A 26617-nucleotide genomic window follows, 5' to 3' on the forward strand; every position below is an offset into this window, starting at 1 on the left:
CATTCAAGTGGAAGCCCACCCTTCTCAGGATACCCTGCAGAACAGACGAATGACTGACAAAGGACTGTATGAGCATGCTAGTGGTAGTGTGTATGTTAAATAAGCGTAAGTGTATAAGTGTTAATCGCTCTGCTGTGTCCAACTCTTTGCCACCCGGTGGACTGTATCCAGGTAGGCTCCTCTCTCCATGAAACTCTTCAGGCAAGAATACTGAAGTGGGTCGACGTTCCTACCTCCAGGGGATCTTCCCTGGCCCAAGGATGGAAACCAGGTTTCCTGCATTGTAGGCAGATTCTTTACCATCTGAGCCACTGGGGAAGCTGATATGTTAAATAATAAAGCTTAATTTCTTCCGTTTAGGTAAAACAAATACAGATAGTCCCTGACTCACAATGGTTCATCTTAAGATTTTTCAACTTCGAGATGGAGTGAAAGCAAACTCAGTAGAAACCAAACTCTGACTTGTGAATTTTCATCTTTTCCTAGTTTAGGGATATGCTGTATGATCCTCTTGGTGATGGTGTACAGCAGTAGCCAGTGACAGCTTCTGAACAGTCATGCAGTCAGAAGGGTGAATAGTCCATGCCAATCTGGACCCAGATAAGTATTTGCTTTTCACTTTCAGTACAGTGTTCAATGAATTACGAGATATCCATGAGGCTTTGTGTTGGAGAATTTTACCCAACTGTAACCTAATGTGAATATTCTGAGCAGGTTTAAGTTACGCTTGGCTATGATGTCTAATAGGTAGGGTGTACTATATGTTTTCAACTTACCAGAGGTTTACTGGGGACGTAATCCCATCATAAGCTGAGGAAGATCTGTTAGACACTGGGATATTTTCTTTCTCAACTGTGGTAGATTGTCTTGAATACTCCTAGGATGTATACCCTCTGCTTTGGATGTTTTTGGTCTTAAAGAATTTGATAAAATTAAAAAAAAAAAAAACATAGAGCCGATGACTTCCCTTGTGGTCTAGTGGTTAAAACTCTGCATGTACTTCCCCAGTGTAGGGGGCCTCGGTTAGATCCCTGACCAGGGAACTAGATCCCACATGCCACAGCTAAGACCCAGAGCAGCCAAATAAATAAATAAATATATATTTTTAAATAATCCAGGAAAAATAGAGGTCTGGTAAAACAGGTGCAGAGGAGTGCAATAGGATAATCAAAATAACCCCTTAAATATAGTTTGAGAAGTATAAGTAGGCTAAACAAACATTTAGAGTTCTGATTTTAGTCTACATAATACTAAATGTGGTGGCTCAGACGAGAAAGAATCTGCCCACAATGCAGGGAGGCCAGGGTTCAATCCCTGGGTCGGGAAGGTTCCCTGGAGAAGGGAATGGCAACCCGCTCCAGTATTCTTGCCTGGAGAATCCCATGGACAGAGAAGCCTGGCAGCCACAGTCCATAGGGTCACACAGAGTCGGACATGACTAAGTGACTAACACTTTACTTCAATTTTAAATATAAGAATAATTCCAAATTGCATTATAAGAGTGTGAATTGCAAAGCTGAGAGAAAGCTCTTATATATTACAGGCTTGCCCAATCATTTCCAAGAAGATTCCATGACTCATAATGGCATCTCATCTAAAATAGAATGTGGAGAATTTGGAAAGAAGTTGTATGAGAGTTGTAAAACATCAGAAAGAGAAAGAGTACAAAAAGTTAAAATGCTGTTTATTCTACAAAACCTAGGGAATTCAAGGGTCTTTTGGTTTCTGAAGAGTTATAGTCCCTTAAGCTTTATTAAGCCTTTGACACAGATTCCTTGGGGAACTAGGTGAGGAAATGACAGCAATGCTCCTCCTTAAGTGAAGTTGCTCTGTCGTGTCTGACTCTTTGAGACCCCATGGACTGTAGCCCACCAGGTTCCACCATCAATCGGATTTTCCAGGCAAGAATACTGGAGTGGGTTGCCATTTCCTTCTCCAGCCAAAGGCTATTAAGCCTTTGCCATCTGAAATGGGTTCAATCATTAATCATACATAATTGACAGTAAGTAACTGAGTCACCAAATGAATGGTGTTTAAGAAAAGCCATTATTCCATACTGATAAGTAACTAAAATAATTATTATCTTCAAAGTACACCTAGTAGGTTGGAGCTCAAAGGCCTAATACGATTCTCTGAGGAACATAGGAACTGCTGACTGACTTAACATAAATAAGTTATGGTCAACTATTAACAGACACGGTTTACTGTACATAACAGACTATCCAAACCAGAGACATAAAAAAACCAAGATAAAAAACAAGAAAGAAAAAGCAAGCAATTTACATTTTGTTCTTGATACTCACAACTAGATGGGAAGGCAATGACATTTCCTTAATAGGGGAAGATAATAGTCTTACTTCAGATAATGAATGGTCTTAGCAGGATTTAAAGCAATTTCTAGCAACTTTTTAATCAAAAAGCTGATGCTAGCAGTTTAGGGAGTTTGATCTGACACTTCCCCTTAGTTTTTCTCTTGAGTCTAATATAGAAAGTACGAAAGTTCTGTGATCTGGAAGCTTTATATTTATCCCTCATATAGTTTTAAAATAGAGTTTTCTTTTTATTACCAATACAAAACATGCCTGAACATCTGGTATTTCAGTTTTGAGTTTGAACATGGCTAATCTGGCCCAAGAAAGACTTTGAGCTTTGAGCCACTCCCACCTGCAACATACAAAATGAGCATGCTCTGAACCATTTTCCAGATCAAAATTGTCTGACTCTTTGCCACCCCATGGACTGAATTCTCCAGACCAGAATACTGGAGTGGATAACCTTTCCCTTCTTCAGGGTATCTTCCCAACCCAGGGATCAAACCCAGGTCTCCCACATTGTGGGTGGATTCTTTACCAGCTGAGCCACAAGGGCTCAAGGAAACAGGGTAATTCCGCTTTGTGCTAAGGCAGGGTAAACCAATCTGTTTCAGTTCCAGTGAGTATTGGAGTTTTTCTAAATATACTTGCATTGCTGCTGCTAAGTCGCTTCAGTTGTGTCTGACTCTGTGCGACCCCATAGATGGCAGCCCACCAGACTCCTCTGTCCCTGGGATTCTCTAGGCAAGAATACCGGAGTGGGTTGCCATTTCCTTCTCCAATGCATTCAGGCATGCTGAGTCGCTTCAGTTGTGTCCGACTCTGTGCGACCCCATGGACAGCAGCCCACCAGGCTCCTCTGTCCAAGGGATTCTCTAGGCAAGAATACCGGAGTGGGTTGCCATTGCCTTCTCCATACTTGCATTGCTTTGTGTTTTATTAAATTACTTTACTCAGAAAATTCAGTAAGTTGGTCACTTTAATTCTCATGTCCTTACCTATTTTTACAGCAGGTTTTTCTTGTTAGTTATTTTCTGAACCAATTCATGGCTAGGACTATGCCTTAAATTACTTTCTCAAAAAAAAAATGGTTTTTCTCTTTACTTAAGTTGTGGGAGACTGTGATTGGCTTGGGGCTTCCCAGGTGGCTTTAGTGGCAAAGAACCTGCCTGCCAATATAGAAGACAAAAGAAACGTGGGTTTGATCCCTGAGTCAGGAAGATCCCCTGGAGGAGGGCATGGCAACCCACTCCAGTATTCTTGCCTGGAGAATCCTATGGACAGAGTAGTGAGCAAGCTACGGTCCATGGGGTCACACAGGGTCAAACACGATGGAAGGGACTTAGAACGCCAAGCACAGAGATGGTTGGTATATCAACGGATAAACATAGCTGGAAACTATAGCAACAACTCACAATGTCTGACCCACTTAAGTAGATGAGTATGTAGTAGAAGGAAGGAAAAAAAGTATAAAAAATTTATATAAAAACTATACAAATAACATGCATCTAGAACATCTTTCCTTTTCTAATCATGTAGTTGGTAGTAGTATTTTTACATCTCTAGTCTTGGCGAGTTTCCTGCTATAAAACAAATATTCTAATGAATACTGGCCCTCACTTCCATTTCCAGCTGACTTATGAATAGAGTCATTCAGGTCCTGTGACTGCCTATTTTATCAAATTTTTTTTCCCTAAGGGAAGTGATAGGGACAGGGAGGCCTGGCATGCTGCGATTCATGGAGTCACAAAGAGTCGGACACGACTGAGTGACTGAACTGAACTGACTGAACTGAAGGGAAGTGATAATCTTATATTGTTATGCTCCTCAACTTTTCCATGGTTACAATAAAAGAATTATAAATAACACAGGACTTTATTATGATATAAAAAGTCATGATAGTTCCATATCAGACACCATATTAGAGAAAAGGCTTTCCATTTTGAAAAAAGGATGAAAACCAGGCACTCATCTTATCAGAATATATTATTTAAAAAGAAATACTGTATTCCCTGGTTGGGCTTCCCTGATAGCTCAGTTCATAAAGAATCCTCTTGCAATGTGGGAGACCTGGGTTCGATCCCTGGGTTGGAAAGATCCCCTGAGGAAGGGAAAGGCTACCCACTCCAGTATTCTGGCCTGGAAAAGTCAAAAAGAGTCAGACACAACTGAGTGACAAAGCCTTCCTTCCTATTCCCTGGTTAGGTAGGTTTTCTTTTAATGTTTGGGTCAGTAGTTTACAGTATTGCCAGTCCAATTTTCTAAAATTCTGAACGTAACTATGTCTCAATATTTCTCTTTTTCTTTAATGTGAGACCCTTAATTTATTTTTATTTATTTATTGGAGTATAATTGCTTTACAATGTTGTTAGTTTCTGCTGTACAAGGAAGTGAATTAGCTATATGCATACATATATCCCCTTCCTCTTGTGATTTTTTTTTCCTGTTACTTTTTGGACTTCTACAAAAATCTCAAAGCTCTAAAAATTAACCATTCTTTATAGTGGTGGTGGTTTAGTCATTAAGACATGTCCGACTCTTGAAACCCCATGGACTGTAGCCTGCCAGGCTCCTCTATCCATGGGATTCTCCAGACAAAAATACTGGAGTGGTTGCCATTTCTTTCTCCAGGTGATCTTCCTGACCCAGAAATCGAACCCAGGTCTCCTGCATTGCAGGCAGATTCTTTACCAACTGAGCTACATGGGAAGCATCATTCTTTATAGTAGTGCAAATGAAACACGAAAATTGGCATTTTTATATCTGTGTTAAAGCTATAATAATGTGAAGACAATCATCAGTCAGTTGATAATATGCTCCAGCCATTCTACTAGGTTCATTTGATCCTGATAGCAATTTCATGAGATAAGCACTATTACTATGTGTTTTGGGTTTCCCAGGTGACTTAGTGATAAAGAATCTGCCCACCAACGCAGGAGTCGAAGTTCCATCCCTGGGTTGGGAGGATCCCCTGGAGAAGGAAATGGCAATCCACTCCAGTATTCTTGCCTGGAGAATCCCATGGACTGAGGAGCCTGGAGGGCTACAGTCCATGGAGTTGCAGAGTTGGACACAATTAAGCATACACACACACACTATGTGTTTTACTAAGGAGAAAAAAATACTATTATCATCCTTGAGTTTTAGATGAAATCATTGTTCAGAGAGGTGAATTTGAAGTAGAGAGTAGCAGAGCCACAGCTTAAATCTGAGTCTGATTCCAAAGCTTGGGCTCATAATTTCTACATTATAAATATAACAAATGAACAAAATATTTGCCCTATCTCATGAAATGAATCATATTTGCAAACAAAATATTAGAACCCAGAGTCTAACAAAAAAACTCTATTTTAAAAAAAGTCCTTACGTGAAATGTACACGAAACCTTTTATAAAGGCATAAACATCAGCTAGATATTGCTGAAAATTCAATAGCTTTTACAGTGTTAACTTGGAAATTGGAAATGTAAAGGAAAATGGAGATATGATCTATATCTGTAGGTGAATATGATTAACCAAAGTGATCAGCCTTAAAGTGTGTGCTTTTAATTAAGTGAAAAAGTCCTTTAATAGTTCTTGAATATATTTATGACCTCTAGTGTTCTGAGAAATCAAGGTATTAAATTGCAGCTCTCAGATTGTAAATGCAAAATATCTGAAGTCTTCCTAGCTTATCAGCTGAACATTGACCACCAACCTTCCTGTCTTGAAATGTTTGTGCAAGATGGGCATGTGTGTGTGTGTGTGTGTTATGTTCTTCACAGTAGGAGGGCAAATTTCTCTTGAAAAGGTAATGGTTCCCAGATGTTTGTTTTTCAAACAAAAGAAAAAAAAGTTGAAAAATAGTAATAGCCAGGTATTTGTCTATCATCTCACTTGGAGTTCATTGTCACAAAACTTCCTTTTGTCTGAGAAATTTTTCAGTCCAGTGAATATAGCTTTCATTAAGAGATCACACTGATCACTTGTTGATTTTGTTACTAGAGGAACTTCTTTAGCTTCTCTGTGCTTTATTGTATGGATTGTTTTGTGTGGACCACAGAAAATATACAAAGGACCACTGGCGATATGTTGATTTGTATGTATTGGATTTTAATATCTACTGTACTTTATGCCCATTTTCCCAATATATACATATATATATATAGAGAGAGATCCAAAAATAGCTGTGGAAAGGAAATTTCTCTGTACACAGGACCTGCCACTTTGTGAAAGCGCTCTCCCATCTTACAAAGGCCAAAATTCTGCTGATGAAAAAGTAGAAAATTGTGCAAATAATGTTAAATGAAGCACAGCTGTTCCCCTAAAATTATCTGGATTCTTCTACATTACACCACTACACATGCCCACCAGACCATTCCCGGGTGGCTCTGGGGGAGCCTCCGGGGGTCGGGCTGTCCTGCCTCCTCCGCGCACCAGGGTTAGAATCCCCGGCCGGGCCGGGCACGATGGCCCACACCGCTCCTGGGCCCCAGGGCAGCGGTCACTACAAGCGGAGCAGCGGAAAATCCTGGGGAGTCTAGGCGGTTACCGCGGGGTCCCCCGAACTTGGCGCCCCGGGCGAGGCGGGGGGCTCTCGCGAGGGTCCTCGGGGAAGCGGGCGGAGCGCGGGTCTCCGCGGCTGGGGGTATCGCCCAGCCCGCGCCTCCGGCCCGGGGCGGGTCGCCCCTCAGCCCGGAGCGGGGGCCTTCCCCGCGCGCTGCCGGTCGCCCGGCTTCGCCCTGCGGGAGGAGCCGGCCGCCGTGACGCGTCTGGGAGGAAACGCCAGCGCCCGGTGGCCTCCCCGGGAAGGAGGAAGCACGAGAGCGCTCGGCTCCGCGACCGCCACGCGGGGAGGCAGCACCGCGGAGCCGGGTAGGTGCGGGGCGGCGGGGACCTTGGGCCGCGGGGCGGGCGAGCGGCCGGGCCGCAGTCGGGCCCTCGGGCGGGTGGGACCGGGCGGGGCGAGGGTACCCGGGCCTCCTCGGCTGCCTCTTTCTGGAGCAAACGTGACTTTCCCGGGTCCCGTGGCGGCGCCCCCGTCCTTCAGCCCGGAAACCTCCGCGTTGGTCGGGTGGGAAAAGCCGTTCCCTCGCCCAGCCCTGGACTCTGAGAGTTTGTGGTCTTTGTTTCCTCGAGGTGAATTCGGTTTCTGCTTTGCGATTTCTAAACGCCCGAGGGGTGTCCCCGGGGACAGATGTTGTTAATCTGAGTGCAGCTTCGGAGCCGGGAACCAGGAGGGTGGGAGACCCCCTACCTGAGGTCGAAAGTGGGTGCAGGTTACCTGCGAGGGCACCGAAATCCTTAACCTGTTGTCAGCGAACCTGCCGTCTGAAACCTTAATGCGTGGCTGTCCTTTAAGCTCTCTGTGATTTGAAACCTTTTCTGTCCCTTTTAGCGTTCATTTGGCTTTGTTGATTCCCAGTTGAGCATTGGTATGTGCCATCTAGAAATGCTTTGGGATTTTTAGATTTTGTCATTTTTAGTGGTGGTTACTGGGAAAGACAGAAAAGAGAAAGAATTCATCTGTTGAAACTTAAACTCTTAGGTTATTTAATTTAGTAGTGACTTCTGAACCACGACTAGAGTTTCAGTTCTGCACAAGGCTGTACAGGGTACACTTGAGATGCAGAACACGACAGTTTCTAAGTCTTTATCAGGGTCAAAAATAAAAAAGTAGACCGTTGTGTATTTTGATTCTCTACTTTGTCAGTAGGTTGATCATTCACCCAGCCAATCTGGGAAGTGCTTTTTTATTTATCAAACACTTAGGTAGCTCTGACATGTGTTAGGCTCGTTCTAAGTGTTTTATAAATATTAACTCAAATTATTAACTCAAAATGTTAAATTATAGCAGGTCTAGCAGTGTCCAGGCTGTGCATACTTCAGTTCCCTGAATGTCATTGCAAGAGCTTTTAGAAACAGAGGAAGTTTCAGGCATATTTTAGGACTGGGTGTGCCTTCTAGCCCGCTTGGCTTCCAGTCCAGTAAATCAAGCCATCACCCATCTACTCCCCTGGGGGAAGGGAGTCTGTAGTGAAGGGAGTGAGAACTCTTCTTACAGATTTCTGGCCAGATCGCTAGCATCTTCAATATCATGGTCCTTCTCAGTGGACAGAGTGCCCATCCTTAACTAACTCTGAGGAGACCAGAACTTCCCCTTTCTTCAGCTGCCACTGCACTGAGCTTAATTTTATTTCCTTCCTAATATATTTGACAATTGGTATGACTGTAGCTTGGGTTTCCCTGGTGGCTCACATGGCAAAGAACCCGCCTGCAATGAAGGAGACCCAGGTTTGCTTCCTGGGTCAGGAGGATCCCCTGGAGAAGGGAATGGAAACCCACTCCAGTATTATTGTCTGGAGGATTCCATGGACAGAGGAGCCTGGCAGGCTATAGTCCATGGGGTGGCAAAGAATCAGGCACAATTGAACGACTAACATATACACACAGACGTGACTGTAGCTTAGATTTGAGGGTCAGACTGAACTTGAAATATACTATAAAATAGAACATTTTTGTTTGAACACATCCACATAACAAACAATACTTTGTAATTTTACTACCATTTGCTGTAAACTGTAAAACTCAGGTAACGCTGAGTTGATGGGTCAACCTTCTAGGTAACCATTTTGTGATTTGCAGATATATTGAGAGAATATTTTCCAGAGTTAAGCACCCTCTTCAAATGGGTGCCTTAGCCTGATGGCCAGATGGAAACACAGGATGATGACTAAAATAAGTATGGTTCTTGTCATTACGGTGATTATGAATCTAATGTCAAAATCCGCACATCATACTAGCTTTCTCTGTTTCATATATTTAAATTTCCAGGGAGATGATGAAATGACACTCTGAGCCTTATTTAATAAGATTATGAAGTGTCTCCTGGAAGCAAGAAGTCTCACTTTCTTCTGATATAATTTTATGGCACATAGACATTCATGACTTCAGTTCAGCCAAATGGCAACCAGCACTTCCATGGGTTACAGAGTGCTTCCGTGTATACTTATTTGCTCTTCAGAGAGACCTCATGAGGTGGGTAGCCAGTTTTCATTCCAACTTTTACAGATGAGGAAACTGAGGCATAGAAATGTGAAAGTGCTTTAGCCTGGATAGCACAGCTGGTAAGAGGCAGAGCTTGAATAGAGAGCAGGTGTATAGACAGTGCCTGGCACGTGCCAGCCCGTAATAAACATTTGTGGAATGAATGACTCCCAATGACTTCAGACTTCTTGCTGTATTTCAAAACATTATATGTTGAGTTGTCACACCATAGTTGAGTTGTGACTAAGGGATTGCCAGGCCTAATCTAACACCTCTCTTTTTCAAACAGTATCTGCTACCACGTAATTTCTACAAAAGGGATGAGCTGGAAAGTCCTTTGAACTTCTTGGAACTGATCATCTCTGGTGTTTGAAAAAGCAAATAAGCTGGTTATTCCCCTTTTCCAAGCATCCTACTTTTCCCCTCTCTGATTTATAGTTGCCATTGAACACATGGCTCTCATGGTTGTGTTGACTTTTCTTGTCTCTTCCTGATCATTCGAGATCATTTTTAAGGACTGCCAATCACTGTAGGTTTTCATTCTAAGTGAACTCAATTAAGCCACCTGGGTTTATGAGCAAGTTCAAACACAGAGATCATAGGTATTATAATTATTTTGAAGTGTTTGACATCACTGCTGTGTTTTTTGAAGTGTTACAATTACTGTAGTATTTCAAAAAACAAACAAAAATCCTCAACTTTTCTCCTTCAAGTGTAACTCTGTGTATCCTAAAGTATGTTTCTTCTACATGGATAACCTTCAATGAGAGAGGAAAATATGGCAATTACCTGGTGGGAGGAACTGGGAAGGGCTATGGAGGAAAATGAGAGATGAGGTGGGCTTTCCCATGAGGAATTTTAGGTGTTAAGAAACCCTTAATGAAGCCAGACTGAGTCATCTGCCTGTCAACGTTCTTTTGTATGGGGGTGGAATAAAATACTTTTGAAACCTGCCTCGTTTCAAAAACTACTTTACCTTTTCCAATCCTCAGGGATTTTTTTTTTCCTTCCCTTTTTGAAAAATTCCTGTAATTACAGGCTAAAACTGCTGATTCATGAAACTCAAATTATGTAACATGTTATTCCTGACAGAAACAGCCCCCGCATTATGTTAAAGGACTCAGTGTCTCTGTTTTCCTTTACCTATTGCATTCTTTATGGTGGAGTCTTTGTTCTCATTTCACTTTTGAAAAAATTTAATGGAGAAAGATAGTACTGATTCCACATCTGGTAGTTCATGTCAAAGAAATTTTAACTCTATACTAACTCTGAGTTATCATTGCTGAAGAAGACAACATGGAAATCCAATGTTGGAGGCTGTTTCAGAGCCTCAAGAAGTAAAATGTTATTGCCTGTCTAAAGTTGAGCCAGAGAGTTTTCAAAGAGAACTAGGCAGGGTAAAATCTTCTTGCTCTTGACCAATTTCTCAGGGCCTTTCCTGTGTCTGACAGGTCCCGAAAACCTGCTTTAGTTCACCTCCTTGTAACCACAGTTTCTTCTATTGTTCAACACTGAAATCTGTTTTCCTTGGATGGGCAATGAGGGTGAGTGAAAGAAGGGTGATTATGTAAGGCAAATTATGTAGGCTTCCCTGATAGCTCAGTTGGTAAAGATCCACCTGCCACGCAGGAGACCCCGGTTGGATTCCTGGGTCCGAGGATCTGTTGGTGAGGGGATAGGCTACCCACTCCAGTATTGTTGGGCTTCCCTTGTGGCTTAGCTGGTAAAGAATCCACCTGCAATGGGGGGAGACCTGGGTTCAATCCCTGGGTTGGTAAGATCCCCTGGAGAAGGGAAAGGCTACCCACTCCAGTATTCTGGCCTAGAGAATTCCATGGACTGTATAGTCCATGGGGTTGCAAAGAGTCAGACAAGACTGAGTGACTTTAAGAAGAAAAAAAGAGAGGAATAATATGTAAGATGGAAAGTGGGCTTCCCTGGTGGCTCAGATGGTAAAGAATCTGCCTGCAATTTGGGAGACCTGGGTTCCATCCCTGGGTCAGGAAGATCCTCTGGAGGAAATGACAACCCACTCCAGTATTCTTGCCTGAGAAATCCCATGGACAGAGGAGCCTGGTAGGCTACAGTCCATGGGGTTGACACAACAGAGCGACTAACACATCTAATATATTCAGATGCAAAATCGAACTCACTGGTGGACTAGCCAATCTACTGGCTGCTGGATGAAAAGTCCTCAGTCCAGTGGGGCTTCACTAAGGACTTGGCTGACTGCTTCCTTGAATTGAAAAATGAGAAGGAACTTTATTATTCTAGTTATTTACCTCCTTGTTTTTTTAGAATAAAAATAGGTCGAAGTTAAAATAATCTGATTTCCAACTCAGCATCCACAAATGCAGATAAATGTGCATAGGGACCAGTATATAGACTATATAATCTAATACACGTATATATTACACGTGTGTGTGTGTGAGTCGCTCAGTTGTGTATGGTCAGCTAAAAAGAAATCATCTTCTTAATTTCTTAGTTTCCCAAGAAAACACTGTCGTCTTTTTTCTCATTTTTATTTTAGTTTGTCTCATATTTTCTAAATATTCTTTTTAATTAAAAAGTATGCCCTTAAATTTAAACAGTTGAGAAGTGTGTGAAGTAAAAAAATAAGTCCTCTTCACTCTAATCTTAACGACAAAGGTAACCACTGCTGGGTTTTTATTTTCTTCTAGCCTTGACCCCATGCTTATATAAGTATGTATATCTGTAAATATATAGAGAGTTTTTTTTTAAATGGGACTCACTCCATACAGTTTGTCCTTTTATCTCTTATTTAACACCTTATCATGGACATCTGTAGGTCTGCATCATTGGTTTTGACAGCTGCATAATATTCCACTTTGTAATTAATTTATCCATTTTCTATTTCTCTTTTCTATATGTGCACTCTTTTGTATCTTTTAAAAAATATTAAATCACCAAAGTAATACATTTTTAATAAAAATTAAAAGAAGAAAAAGAGAAAATAAGAATCATCAGTAAACCTACCACTCAATCACTGTTAGCATTTTAGAGTATATTTTGTAAACTTTCATATGTATGTGCATATCCATATTTCCAATGCCATTAAAAATTTCCCTTACACAGGGTTGTTTTGTCGCTTAGAGAATCGTGTTTGTTTAGTCAGCCAACATCAGAGATTCCAGGCACTTTGGAGCCAGTTATTTTACTGTATTTCCTGGCCACCTGCCATTCCCCAAACCTGAATAACACTACTGGAAATTTATACTAGTGCTCATAAAGGGGATGAGGTGAGGGTGTCGGATGGACCGAAATACCCATCCAAATCAGCATAAAGCATGTATCCTGTTGATGGAGGTGAGTCAATATTTGTGTTCTGTGCACGTCTAAAATACAAGATATTTAAGAAGAGAAATGATAGGATATTCATATATCATCAATTACGATCATAAAAGGAAAAGCAGAAATAATGGACCTAAACCAAGGGAAAAGTGTTGAATTCAGTTGAAGATTAGAACAGTTGAACTTCAGATGTTTTGAAATAGTTTCCTAATGATAAGTACAGTGTATGGAGTAATTGGCTTAACAGAGCTCCCTCCTATAGTAGGAATAGGTGACCTTGAAGTTTCTTGTGATCTTCATCTTATAGGCTGTCTCAGAGTTAGTAACAGTTGATTTAGAATAATTTCATGCATACAACTGTCTAGTTACTAACTCCACCAGCTTTTCCAGACACTGTCTGTCTGGGCTAATCTCTCCACCCTCTTTTTCTCCTACACAAGCTGTGACCCATACTTTCCTCCTGCATCCTTCTGTGGCTCCCCCCACTTTCTGAGAGTTCAGTCCCTCTTTTAACCTTGTTCTCTTAATTCTCTTCTTCCTGCTTTTGCTTTAAGGATATTTCTCTCTGTCCTTTCTCCATTCCTCCCTCTTTATTTTGGTCTTGAGCAAAAAAGATACTAATCATGGCAATACTGTTAAGAGCAAGCCTTTAATAAGGAAAAGGAAAGCTTTTAGTTTGGGAGGAAAGGTAGATATTATAAAGAACTAGTGTTTGAGAATACCCGGTAATTCCTTCCAAAATTTCCACAGAAGTCTCCACCCACCTCTTCATCTCTAAATAAGCTGTTTTTTCCTTAAGCATTGGCATGTATGATAAAATTTAAAACTATTTATAATTTTTTTTGATTCATGTCATAGCAGTAGCATTATTTTGTGCTATTTTTTTTTTTTTTTCTCATTGAAGATGTTAACCATGTTATAGATTGAGTAGAGAGTGTTTTGGTCTTAAAAGCTCACTTCTGGATAAGAGCACTGTTCCTTTTAGAAAATATTGGATTGGCCAAAAAGTTCATTCGGGTTAAGTTTCGACATCTGGTTTAAAAGTAACTTCTTTGTCTTTAAGTAGAAGATGAAGAAGGTTCACTTCAGTTCAGTCGTGTCCAATTCTGGTTTAAAAGCAACCTCTTTGTCTTTAAGCAGAAGATGAAGAAGGTTCAGTTCAGTTCAGTTCAGTTCAGTCATGTCCAACTCTTTGCGACCCCATGGACTGCAGCATGCCAGGCTTCTCTGTCCATCACCAACTCTTAGACCGAAGGTTAGCAGTCTTTGAGATGTGCTGTGTCAGGATTCCAAACCCTTTTCTTGCAGCCTTTCATCAGCAGAGAAATGCATTGGTGAGAAGCACATGTAGATCAGCCTTCCATTCTTGGGAGTTAGAGAAGTGGTGCTGGATGCAGGAATATCCCTGGAAGCTCTCTCAAAAGATGCATGTAGGTGATTTAGCCCAGGTAGCTGACTTCCAAGGCTGCCGTCCATGGGGTCATTGAGGGTCGGACATGACTGAGCGACTTCACTTTCACTTTTCACTTTCATGCATTGGAGAAGGAAATGGCAACCCACTCTAGTGTTCTTGCCTGGAGAATCCCAGGGACGGGGGAGCCTGGTGGGCTGCCGTCTATGAGGTCGCACAGAGTCGAACACGACTGAAGTGATTTAGCAGCAGCAGCAGCTGACTTCATAGCAACTTCAGCTCACCTATAATGGGACCTGAGCCAAATATTATAAGGAGCTCAGGACCAAGGCAATAGCTATTTAGGCTGCACTGAGAATTAAGGCCTATTTTTTCATAAGCAGGAATGAAAAAGGTTTTAAAAAGATATTTTTATCCAGCTTCCAGACAGCCTGGTGGTAAAATTGATGATGGCTTAAACATGAAAGTACTGTTTTATTTGCTTATTTGAACCTGGACTACTGTTAATAAACAGTCAGAAGTTAAGACTTTACTGTAAATTAAAAAAAATATGAAAAACATATTTATTCATAGTTTACATTTTAGTCCATTTCAACATCAGTACTTTTAGTTTTCTTTCTAATTCATCTGCTTTTACCCCCTACTCTCTCTTCTCATGAATTTTTGGTTTAATTTACTTCTTGTTTGTTGGGAAATGATCTTTTTAATTCATGAAAGATAAGATGCTCCAGTGTTTGGCTGTGAAGGATTTTTCAGAGATTTATGAAACTATGTCCCCTTCCTTGATTTTTGTGTCTGCCATGTGCTGTGCTGTGCTGTGCTTAGTCACTCAGTTGTGTCCGACTCTTTGCAACCCCATGGACTGTAGCCCGCCAGGCTCCTCCATCCATGGGAATTCTCCAAGAAAAGAAGTATTCAGTATCCAGTAGTATCCAGTAGAATGTGTTGTCATGCCCTCCTCCAGGGGATCTTCCCAACCCAAAGATCGAACCCAGGTCTCCTACATTGCAGGCAGATTCTTTACCTTCTGAGCCACAAGGGAACCCCCATGTCTGACATAGATTTCCTTTATTTCTAATTCCTACTAACATTAACATTTATTTCTGTTCCTCCTTTTAAAAATCCACTCAAGTGTGACCAGAAGCCCCTGTCCCATTGAATGTATTTGTTGCTTTAATCAGTCTTTAAAACAAAGAGGTAGGTGACTTAGCCAGCAAAATCAAATTCACTCAGGCATAGCAGAGGAATTATAGTTCAGGAGACCTGGGTTTGATCCCTGGGTTGGGAAGATCCCCTGGAAAAGAGAATGTCTACCTACTCCAGTATTCTTACCTGGGAAATCCCATGGACAGAGGAGCCTGGCCGGCTATAGTCCACGGGGTTGCAAAGAGTCAGACCCGACTGAGCTACTGACACACTTTATAGTTCAGGACGAGCAAAATATAGTGAACTGTAGGTGAGTCCAAAGAACAAAGGAAAGGAGAGGTCTTTTCTACAGAAAAGGAAGAGGAGTTGGGAGGGACTGTTTTTGAATAGAAGTCCTTTGGAGGAGAGAGAAATCAGGGTTATGGAAGCCCCTTATTGGTTTAGTTGTTGACTTCTCATTGGCTGGGCTGGTGCTGAGCAAGGAGAAAACTTCCTTCCTCCTGCAGGGGTATATGAAGTAAGCACCCTGTTGAGGTCTGCAAGCAGCCACCACCAAGCAGGGTAATGTGTGAAAGCCCCTGCTTCAGGGCTTCCTGACTGTAGTTTATCTTATTTTTAAATTTTATTATTTTTTTAAAATAATTTTTTCCCTATTAAAATTTTTAAATTGAAATATAATAGACTTAAAATTTTATATTAGATTCAGGTATATAACCTAATGATTCTGTATTTTTATACTATATAAAATGGTCACCATGGTAAGTCTAGTTACCATCTGTCACCATACAAAGTCATTATAGTATTATTGGCTGTATCCCCTATTCTGTATGTTACATTATTGTGACTTATTTTATAGCTGGAAGTCTGTCCCTTTAACTGTTCCTCACCTATGTCACTCATCCCCTCACCCTCCTCCCCTTTGGCAACCACCAGTTTGTCTCTGTCTGTTTTTGTTTTGTTATGTTTGTTCATTTGTTTTGTTTTTTTAGATTCTACTTATAAAAGTGAAATCATATGGTATTATCTTCCTGTCTGACTTCTTTCACTTAAGCCTAATACCCTCTGTGGCCATCCATGTTGTTGCAAATGGCAGTGTTTCATTTTTTGTGACTGAGTAATATTCATGGGAAATAGATGGGGAAACAGGGGAAACAGTGTCAGATTTTATTTTTTTGGGCTCCAAAATCACTGCAGATGGTGACTGCAGCCATGAAATTAAAAGACGCTTACTCCTTGGAAGAAAAGTTATGACCAACCTAGATTCCATATTCAAAAGCGGAGACATTATTTTGCCAACAAAGGTTTGTCTAGTCAAGGCTATGGTTTTTCCAGTGGTCATGTATGGATGTGAGAGTTGGACTGTGAAGAAAGCTGAGCGCCGAAGAATTGATGCTTTTGAACTGTGGTGTTGGAGAAGACTCTTGAGAGTCCCTTGGACTGCAAGGAGATCCAACCAGTCCATTCTAAAGGAGATCAACCCTGGGATTTCTTTGAAAGGAATGATGCTAAAGCTGAAACTCCAGTACTTTGGCCACCTCATGCGAAGAGTTGACTCATTGGAAAAGACTCTGATGCTGGGAGGGATTGGGGGCAGGAGGAGAAGGGGACGACAGAGGATGAGATGGCTGGATGGCATCACTGACTCGATGGACGTGAGTCTGAGTGAACTCGGGGAGTTGGTGATGGACAGGGAGGCCTAGCGTGCTGCAGTTCATGGGGTCACAAAGAGTCGGACACGACTGAGCGACTGAACTGAACTGAATATTCCATTATGTATTGCCACATCTTCTTTATCCATTTATTTATCAATGGAGCCTTAGATTGCTTTCATATCTTGGCTATTGCCAATAATGCTGTGATGAACATGGGGCTGTTTCTGTTTTCTTTGGGAAAATACACAGGAGTAGAATCGTTGGATTATATGCTAGCTCTGTTAGTGTAAATTTTTGAGGAACCTCCCTACTGTTCTCCATGGTGGCTGTACCAATTTATATTCCTATCAACAGTGCATGAGGTTCCTTTTTCTTTACATTCTTAACCAACATTTGTTATTTGTTGTTTTTTTTGATGACAGCCATTCTAATAGGCATGAGTGATATGTCATTGCCATTTTGATTTGTGTTTCCCTGATGATTAGTGAAGTTGAATATCTTTCATGTGTCTATTGGCCATCTCTATGTTGTCTTTAGAGAAAGTGTCTGTTTAGGTCCTCTGCCTATTTTAAAATTGGGTTATATGTTTTGTTTTGCTTTTTTCTGATATCGAGTTGTGTGAGTTCTTTGTATATTTTGGATATTAACCCCTTATCAGATATATCATTTATAAATATTCCCTCCTATTCAGGAGGCAGGCTTTTCATTTTGTTGATAATTTCCTGCCTTGTGCAAAAACTCTTTAGTTTGATGTTTACTTTTGCTTCTGACCATTTTAAATGAGGTTTCCGTTTTTCATTTTCACACTTTCATTGGAACATTTTAGGATTTAAAAATTTGCCTTTGAGATGCAGAATGATATGTATATAAATTGCTTTGTCTTTCTGTGTAGAAAAATAATGTATTTTTGCTTCATCTAAGTGTAAAGAAGGATACATAAGAAATTAAGTGTTTATCTATTTTGGAGATTGGGTGATGAGAACTAGGTGGGTAGGGAAAGGGGAGGGGTGGGAAGCAAACTTTCACTGAGTCTCTTTTATATTTTCTTGAGGTGTTTTAACCAGGTGAATATATAACCCACTTTAAAAAATAATTTAAAAAATTATGTCTGTGAGTTCCCTGACTTCAAATATATATATGTATATTTCTGTTGTCCCTTTTCCATACGTCTTTAGTAAAAATTTTTTAAGAATGCTTGTATAGATGAGTCTCAAAGGATTAGTAGTATTTTGCAGACATCTGGTCCTGTCTTTGTTCCCTTTCAGGAGCACTCTCAAGTCCTGTGACTAAATTCATTATGAAGCCTTCCTATAGGAAATTCTAATACTGCAAATATGGCCAAATCTTGAGTTACTGTTGGCTTCTTCGAAGAACCATTTAACTGAAATTGTCTGCAGCATCCTACAAACTGGATATTCAGTTTTTCCTAATAAAACTGTTATATAATGCCAATATAATTAGTGCACAGTTAGTTGATTCCAGACCGCCCCTGTTTTGATATCTTGTATCTGATCATCATGGTTATATTTCCCCTACTTAAAATTATATGAATTTGGTCTTTTAGAAAATAAAGATTTATTTTTAGTATTCAGATAATTCTGCTCTTTTCAGTGTATGCTAAACCCAAGAGTTTCGTTCATCATGATTTTTGTAGTTTTTGTCATTTGTCATATGTATTTTATCCTTTGGAGAACAAAGAGAGACTAGTATTTATTTTGTACCTACCATGTGCTGGGTGCTTTAGAGATAGTATTGCATTAAATACTCAAAATAACTCTGTAGGGTAGGTGGAGGTTTCATTTTACAGATGAGCAAATTAGGATCTGGGCTTCCCTGGTGGCTCAGCAGTAAAGAATTCGCCTCCCAATGCAGGAGACCTGGGTTCGATTCCTGGGTCAGGATGATCCACTGGAGAAGGCAGTGGCAACCCACTCCAGTATTCTTGCCTGGGAAATCCCATGGACAGATGAGCCTAGTGGGCTACAGTCCATGGGATCACAAAGAGTCAGACATGACTACAACTTAGCAACTAAACAACAGCAAATTAGGGTTTAGTGAGGCCTCGAAGGTGGCCTTGTGTGGCCATCACGGGGCAGCGCTGATCTGAAGCTGGTCTGGTCTACTTAACTTTACCAGGGGGACCCCTTTGCCTTTGAGAAGGGGGTAAAGGCTAATTCCTTTCAAAGACCCTCGTCAGAGAGAACGGGCAGAATTGATTTATAGGTCACTCTGATTACCATCTACTGATGAGGCTGTGGTTAAATGAGTTTTGAAAACTGGCCTTTCATTTTTACTGTAGGGTTCTGAGATGGTATTCATTTTTCATTTAGAAACTGCTGCCAGACCTCAGGAAAGAAGCTGACTGAAAATGTTTTAAATATATTACTTCCCTAATAGAAAGGAGCTAAAATCCTAAATTTAATTCCTGAATATGTTAAATTCTGAACCTACAGAATTTGAATGTCTTATTTGTTATCTGTAGAGCTGTCAAGTTCCTACTGTTAGCAGCCAATATCCAATGAACTTTACCAACTCTAACAAATCCTGTTGCCATATTCTAAAATCCCATATTGGCGATAGCCAGCCACATTTATATTAATCCTTAGAAAGAGAGCCATCCGCAGATACCATCTACCATTTTGCTGATTCTTGTTGGGTATTAGCTAATGCAAAAATATTGTGTCTTGCCAGAAAATATTCTTTAAAGGATGCTGCTGTTGCTGCTTTCAGTCGTGTCTGACTCTATGCGACCCCATAGACGGCAGCCCACCAGGCTCCCCCGTCCCTGGGATTCTCCAGGCAAGAATACTGGAGTGGGTTGCCATTTCCTTCTCCAATGCATGAAAGTGAAAAGTGAAAGTGAAGTTGCTCAGTCGTGTCTGACTCTTAGCGACCCCATGGACTGCAGCCCACCAGGCTCCTCCGTCCATGGGATTTTCCAGGCAAGAGTACTGGAGTGGGGTGCCATTGCCTTCTCCGTCTTTAAAGGATGAGCTCCTGTTAAACAAGTAGGAATGAAAGAACATTTTATGATTCTATTATCTAATAAAATATACTTATGTTTTGAACAAATGGTGAGAAAGACACTGAGGAAATTCACACGACTAGAAAAGTTTAAAATGTCACAGAGGTGAATGGAGAAGACAGAATAAACCCATAGCATATTCTCTTGCATTTAATATTTTTTTAAAGAGAAAAGCAGCTTTATTGAGACTTAATTGATATGCCATCGAATTAATCACTTTAAAGTGTACAATTCGGTGCTTTAGTCACAGAACTGTGCAGGCATCATCTCTATCTAATTCCGGAACGTTTTCATTATCCCCGCCAAGACCCTGGACTCATTAGCAGTCTCTCATCCTCATTCCCTGCCAAACTCCCCCCTCTCCCCGCCGCTGCCGCCGTGCCCTCCGTGCTCCGCCTCTGACAATGATCAGTTTACTTTTGGTAGGTATGTGCTTAGTGGCTAAGTCGTATCCGACTCTTTGCGACCCCATGGACGGTGGCCCTCCAGGCTCCTCTGTCCCTGGGGATTCTCCAGGCAAGAATACTGGAGTGGGTTGCCTTGCCTTCCTCCAGGGGAACTTCTCGACCCAGGGATCAAACTCCGGTCTCCCTCACTGCAGGCGGATTCTTTGCCATCTGAGCCACCAGAGAAGCCCTTTTGGTAGGTGTGTTTGCCTATTCTGGATATTTTGTAAAAAGTGAAATCTTACAGGAATTTTTAAGACTTGGTGCTTTCACTTACATGGCTTGGGTTCAGTCCCTGGTTTAGGGAACTAGGGAGTGCTTGGAAAGTTGCTTGGACCGGCCAGAAAAAAAGTGGAATCTTAGAATATGTGGTCTTTTGTGACTGGTTTGTTTTACTTAGCATAATGTTTTTGAGGTCCATCCACATTGTAGCATATAATACTTCATTTATTTTTAGTGCTGAAAAATGTTCCAGTTTTTCAGTTTATCATATTTTGCTTATTCATTTATATATTAGTGGATAGTTGGATTGTTTCCACTTTTTGATGATTATTAATAAGGCTGCTGTGCATATTCATGTGCAGGCTTTTGTATGAATATGTATTTTCATTTTTGGGTGTATACCCTGCAGCAGAATTGCTGGGTCATGTATACTCAGTTTAACTTTTTGAGGAATTGCCAAACTGTTTTCCAGTGTCTGCACTGTTTCCCAGTCCCACCAGCAAGGTTTGAGGGTTCAAATTTCTCCACATCCTCACCAACATTAATTATCTGTCCTTTTTGGACTTTGGTCATTTTAGTAGGTTTGAAGTGGTATGTCACTGAGGTTTTGGTTTTCATTTTCTTAATGGCTAATGATATTGAGCATCATTTATGTGCTTGTTGACCATTTGTAACCTTGGGAGAAATGTCTGTTCAGTTCCTTTGTCCATTTTTTAATAGGGTTATTTGTCTTTTTTGCTGAATTGTAAGAGTTCTCTATATATTTTGGATGCAAAGATTATATGATTTACAAATATTTCTCCTATTTTTGTGGATTTTCTTTTACTTTCCTAATGGTTTTCCCTTGAAGCACTAAAGTTTTTAATTTTGATGAAGTTCAGTTAATTTTCTCTTCTGTCACTTGTGCTTTGATGCCAGGTTATTCATCTAAGAAATTATTGCCTAGCCCAAAGTCACAGAGATTTACTACTGTGTTTTCTTCTAAGAACTGTTTCAGTTCTTACTTTTAGGTTTTTGATCTGTTTCAAGTTACCTTTTGGTTATGATGTGAGGCAGGGAGTTCAACTTTATTCATTTGTATGTGGATATTCAGTTGTCCTATGTTGGCATTCATTCGAAAATCAAATGACCATAAAGATTTATTTCTGTACTTTCGATTTTATTCTACCCATCTTTTTAAAACTTATTTTTTGAGGTATAGTTGATTTACAATGTTATATTAGTTTCAGGTGTACAATTCAATACTTTTCTAGACTATACTCCATTTAAAGTTATTATAAAATATTAGCTATATTACCTGGGCTGTACGTTACATCCTATATCTTATTTGTTTTATGCCTAGTAGTTTGTACCTCTTAATTCCTTAATCCTATCTTTCCTCTTCTTCCACTGTTCTCTCACTGGTAACTGGTAGTTTGTTCTCTGCGTCTATGAGACTGTTTCTTTTTTAATTGTACCCATTAGTTTTACTTCTTATTTTATTTTTTTTGAGAGAGAATGCTTACAAGTATTTTATTTGAATAAAACCATTATAATGGCCATTAAAATGATGGGAACTATGGTGCTCATTATGAAAGGAAGTTACAGCATCACTGTATTTACAGAAGAGGAGGCAGCAAAGGTGTACATCTGTAGGTGAAATAACATTGTAAACTCAACCCATATTAAATACCATAAAAGTAAATAGAGTCAAAACACACCTTTATTTACATGTGACTGAGAAGGAAGGGAACATTACGGAGTTAAACTTTTGCATAACGTGTAATGTTTATGTTAGCAAAGCCTTTGAGTTTGTGGAAAATGACTGTGTGCCTTAATCTCACCCACCACTAGATTAAGACACTAAAACTGAGACCGATTCCTTCCTGATTTTACAGCTTTATTTTTGATATCACTTTAAAAAGACACCACTATGATTGTGAAGATGACTCATACCTATAGAGTAATTACCAAGTACCACATTCACATAACAACAAAAACCAAACGAGATATACTATGATTGTTTTACCTTTCAATTACTACTGTGTACAGTACGTCATAAGTAGGCAGAGTGGTGCATTTAGGAGCTGATTGTACTCCCTGTGTAAAATTTTAGGAATGAGCACATCTGAGTGTAGGGATACTTCCTTATCTTACAAATTAAAAGCAAGCATTTTCTACATAAAATTTTTATTTCTGTGTGAAATAAAGACAACTCCTGAAGGTCTAACAAGGAAAAAAGATACAACATTCAAAGCACTATTAAGTCATGAAACAAAGATGAATCTGAGGTAGAAGTCAAGCGATATAACCCACAACCTTTTTAGGGGAGTATTTATTCCCAGCAACCATCATGTCTCTCCAGTAAGATCTAATTTTTAAAAAGTTCCAAGTTCCAAAAATTTTTTTAAAAGTCCCAAGTTCCAAAAAAAACAGTTTCTACAATCAGATGTACAGCTATGACCAACAGAAAATACAACATAAACTTTTGTCATGTTAGCAGAGTAAATAATTTTACTAAAAGTTGCTGACACTTCTATCAGTAGTAGCCATAGGGAGGCCTTTGGTTGTAACCGTATTGACAGGGGTAGTAAGGTTCTTGTCTGTGCTGTGGGCAATTGTTATTGATATCCCAAGATCGTCCATGCCGTTGGTTGGATCGATTGTCACTTGGCCATCCCTGTCTGCTGTCCCTACCTCTAAACTGTCTATTATCTTACAACCGATTGCCTCTATTTCTCAGGTTGCCACCAGCTCTGCTATTTCATTCCTCAACAATCAGAGGAGACTCAGGAGGGTGTTTCCGGTATTCTTGGTATTCTTTGTCATCTTCTGTGAATCTGTTGGCAAACATCTCTTCAAAATTTGGAACAGCTTCAGAAGTGTCAGTCATTCTGAAATTCCCAGGGATTTGAGGCGGCTGTTGTGTTTAATGTTTAGATTGTGTGGATCTCTGGTCCAGGGTGCTGGCACAGGACCTCTGTGTACACTCCTTCAGCTCTCCCAGGTAGCAGTTAGTTTTACTTTTTAGCTGCCACATATACGTGGAAAGCTCTTTCTGTCTTAATGCCAGTGCCACACTGTGTTAACTAGCTTAGTGTGGCTTTGTAGTAAGTTTTACAAACAGGAAGTATGAGTCCTCCAACTTTGTTCTTCCTTTTCAAGATCACTGTCTTATTTTGGGTCAGTTGCATTTCCGTATGAATTTTAGGATCAGCTTGTCAGTTTATGAAAAAAATGGCAAGGAATTTTGACAGGGATTGGATTCACTCTGTAGATCAATTTGGAGAGTATTGCCATCTTAACAGTATTTAGTCTTCGGATCCATGAACCTGGATTGTTTTTCCGTATCTTAAAGTCTTCTGTAATTTTTTTAAAATGTATTTTTATTTTTGGCTGCGCTGGGTCTTCTTTGCTCCGTTTGGGCTTTCTCTAGGTGGTGAATGGGAGCTACTCATTGCAGTGTGTGGGCTTCTCATCGTGGTGGCTTCTCCTGTTGCGGAGCACAGGCTCTAGGGGGCACGGGCTTTAGTAACTGCAACTCGAAGGCTCAGTGGGTGTGGCTCGTGGGCTCTAGGGCACAGGCTCAGTAGTTGTGGCACATTAACTTCGTTGCTCCATGGCTTGTGAAATCTTCCTGGACCAGTGATCGAACCTGTGTCCCCTGCATTGGCAGTTGGACTCTTATTCACCAGGGAAGTCCTATAATTTCTTTTAACAATTTTCTATAGTTTTCAGTGTACAAATCTTGCACTTCATTAAAATTTATTCCTAAGTATTTTATTATTTTTGATGCTGTTGTTAATGGAATTATTTTTTTAATTCATTTAATGTTTACTCATGCTACTGTACTTGATTTTTTGAGTATAATTTATATAACAATATATTAATACAATGATTTTTGAATATTGAACTTGTATTCTAAATTCTTTAAAAAAATTTTTATCTTTAAAAACTCTTAATTGGAGGATAATTGCTTTACACTATTGTGTTAATTTTGGCTGTTAAACAATGTGGATCAGCCATATATATACATATATGGCTCCCCTCCATCTTGAGCCTCCCTCTCACTCTTCCATCCCACCTCTCTAGGTCATCACAGAACACTGAGCGAAGCTTCCCACTAGCTATCTATTTTACACATACTAGTATTCACACTTGCTGAACTTATTTATTAGTTTGAATAGTTTTTTTGGAGAATTGATTAGGATTTTTTATACAGTCAGTCCTCAATATCTGGGAGTCTTGCATCCCCAGATACAGACGGTGGACTGTATTCACGTACTGTTTTATATAAGGGCTTCTGGGTCCAATTGGGTATCTGCAGGGCCTCCTGGAACCAATCCCCTATGGGTACTAAGAGACAACTGTATATAAGATCTTATCTCTGCTCATAGAGATAGTTTTGCTTCTTCCTTGTCAACCTTTTAATAGAAAATTTATAAAATTTTTCTTTTTATAATTTTTTTTCTTGCTTGGTTGCTCTGGCTAGAACCTTCAGTGTTAAAGAGAAGCCTTGTGTCATTCCTAGTCTCAGGGGAAGAGCATTCAGTCTTTCACCATTACATGTAATGTTAGCTGTGGTTTATTTGTAGACACCTCTTATTAGCTTGAGGAAATTCTATTCTATTCGAAGTTTATTATGTTTTTATAATTAAAGAGTGTTAAATTTTGTCAAATGACTTTTCTGCATCCATTGAGATGATTGTGTGGTTTTTGTCCTTTAGTCTGTTAATACAGTATATTACATTGATTGGTTTTCAGATGATAAACCAACTTTGAATTCCTGGAATAAATCATATTTTGTCATGCTATATAATCCTTTTCATATGTTCCTGGATTTGGTTTGCTGGCATTTTGTTGAGGATTTTTACACTTAAATTGATCTATAACTTTCTCTTTTTTTTGTGATATCTTCATTTGGGTTTGGTATCAAGATAATACTGGCCTCGTTGATGAGTTCCTTTCTTTTCTTTTCTATGGGTGGTGGGAGATTTTGTGAAGGATTGGTATTAATTCTTCTTCAAATATTTGGTAGAAGTCACCAGTGAAGCCATCTGGACTTGGGCTTTTCTTTGTGGCACTTTTTATTTTAAATTACTAGTTCAGTTTCCTTACTTGTTATGTATATATTCAGGTAAGTACTATTTCTTCTTGACTTAGCTTCATAGCTTTTTTCTTCCAATGAATATGTTCATCTGGTTATCTACCAGATAATTTGTTGTATACAACTATTAATAATATTCTTTTAAAATTCTTATTTCTGTGAAGTTGGAAGTAATGTTCCATATTTCATTCCTTATTTCAGTTCAGTTCAGATGCTCAGTAGTGTCTGATTCTTTGTGACCGCGTGAACTGCAGCACGCCAGGCCTCCCTGTCCATTGCCAACTCCTGGAATTTACTCAAACTCATGTCCATTGAGTCAGTGATGCCATCCAGCCATCTCGTCCTCTGTCATCCTCTTCTCCTCCTGCCTTCAATCTTTCCCAGCATCAGGATCTTTTCAAATGAGTTAATTCTTCACATCAGGTGGCCAAAGTATTGGAGTAGTCTTCTTTCTTTTATTCTTGATCAGTCTAGGTAAAGTTTTTCCAATTTTGTTAAAATTATTTTGAAGAACTAACTTTTCATTCCATTGATTTTCTCTGTTGTTTTTCATTGATTTCTGCTCTAGTCATTATTACTTTCTTCCTTCTGGGGTGGTGGGGAACAGCAGTTCAGGAGAAAGCATAGATCAAAGAGCAGACAACAACTACAGAAGAATCAAACAAGAATGTGACAGTGGGAAATGTATAGGAGTAGAAGAAGGAAGAGGAGGAAGTAGTACTGAAGTCTTTATCGGTCCTTGGCAGAGAGGCCAGTACCCAGAAATGCACTCCTAGGCTTTCTAAATCTATATATGCCTCTGGGATGGAAATTCCTGAGAGTTAAGTGTATTGTTGGAACACAGCCTCTTCTGAAGTGTAGTTATTGCAGTAATTGAATTACCTCTTTCCACTTAGTTCCTGTAGCACGCTCTGTTTTGGCAACACTGAATGTCCAAACAAGTAGATGTGATTCTTTTATTAAAATCTTTTTAGCTGACT

The 26617-nt window shown here is 40.0% G+C and overlaps 1 protein-coding gene and 1 pseudogene across 2 annotated transcripts in view; one reads left to right on the forward strand and one right to left on the reverse strand.

Annotated features, from left to right (window-relative positions):
- Positions 1–7011: 7011 nt before the first annotated feature.
- Positions 7012–26617, forward strand: part of SGK3 (serum/glucocorticoid regulated kinase family member 3) — a 110495-nt gene continuing 90889 nt past the window's right edge. Inside the window, exons 1-2 of one of the 2 annotated variants that reach the window (XM_070802618.1) lie at positions 7033–7165; positions 9125–9328. The gene's annotated coding sequence lies outside the window, so the exon portion shown is untranslated. Of the gene's footprint in view, positions 7166–9124; positions 9329–26617 lie in introns of both variants that reach the window. The other variant, XM_070802617.1, reaches the window with a different exon arrangement.
- LOC139186907 (RNA guanine-N7 methyltransferase-activating subunit-like protein) lies at positions 23032–23471 on the reverse strand (annotated as a pseudogene).

Source organism: Bos indicus, chromosome 14 (assembly GCF_029378745.1).
Source record: "Bos indicus isolate NIAB-ARS_2022 breed Sahiwal x Tharparkar chromosome 14, NIAB-ARS_B.indTharparkar_mat_pri_1.0, whole genome shotgun sequence".
Taxonomy (NCBI): Eukaryota; Metazoa; Chordata; class Mammalia; order Artiodactyla; family Bovidae; genus Bos; species Bos indicus.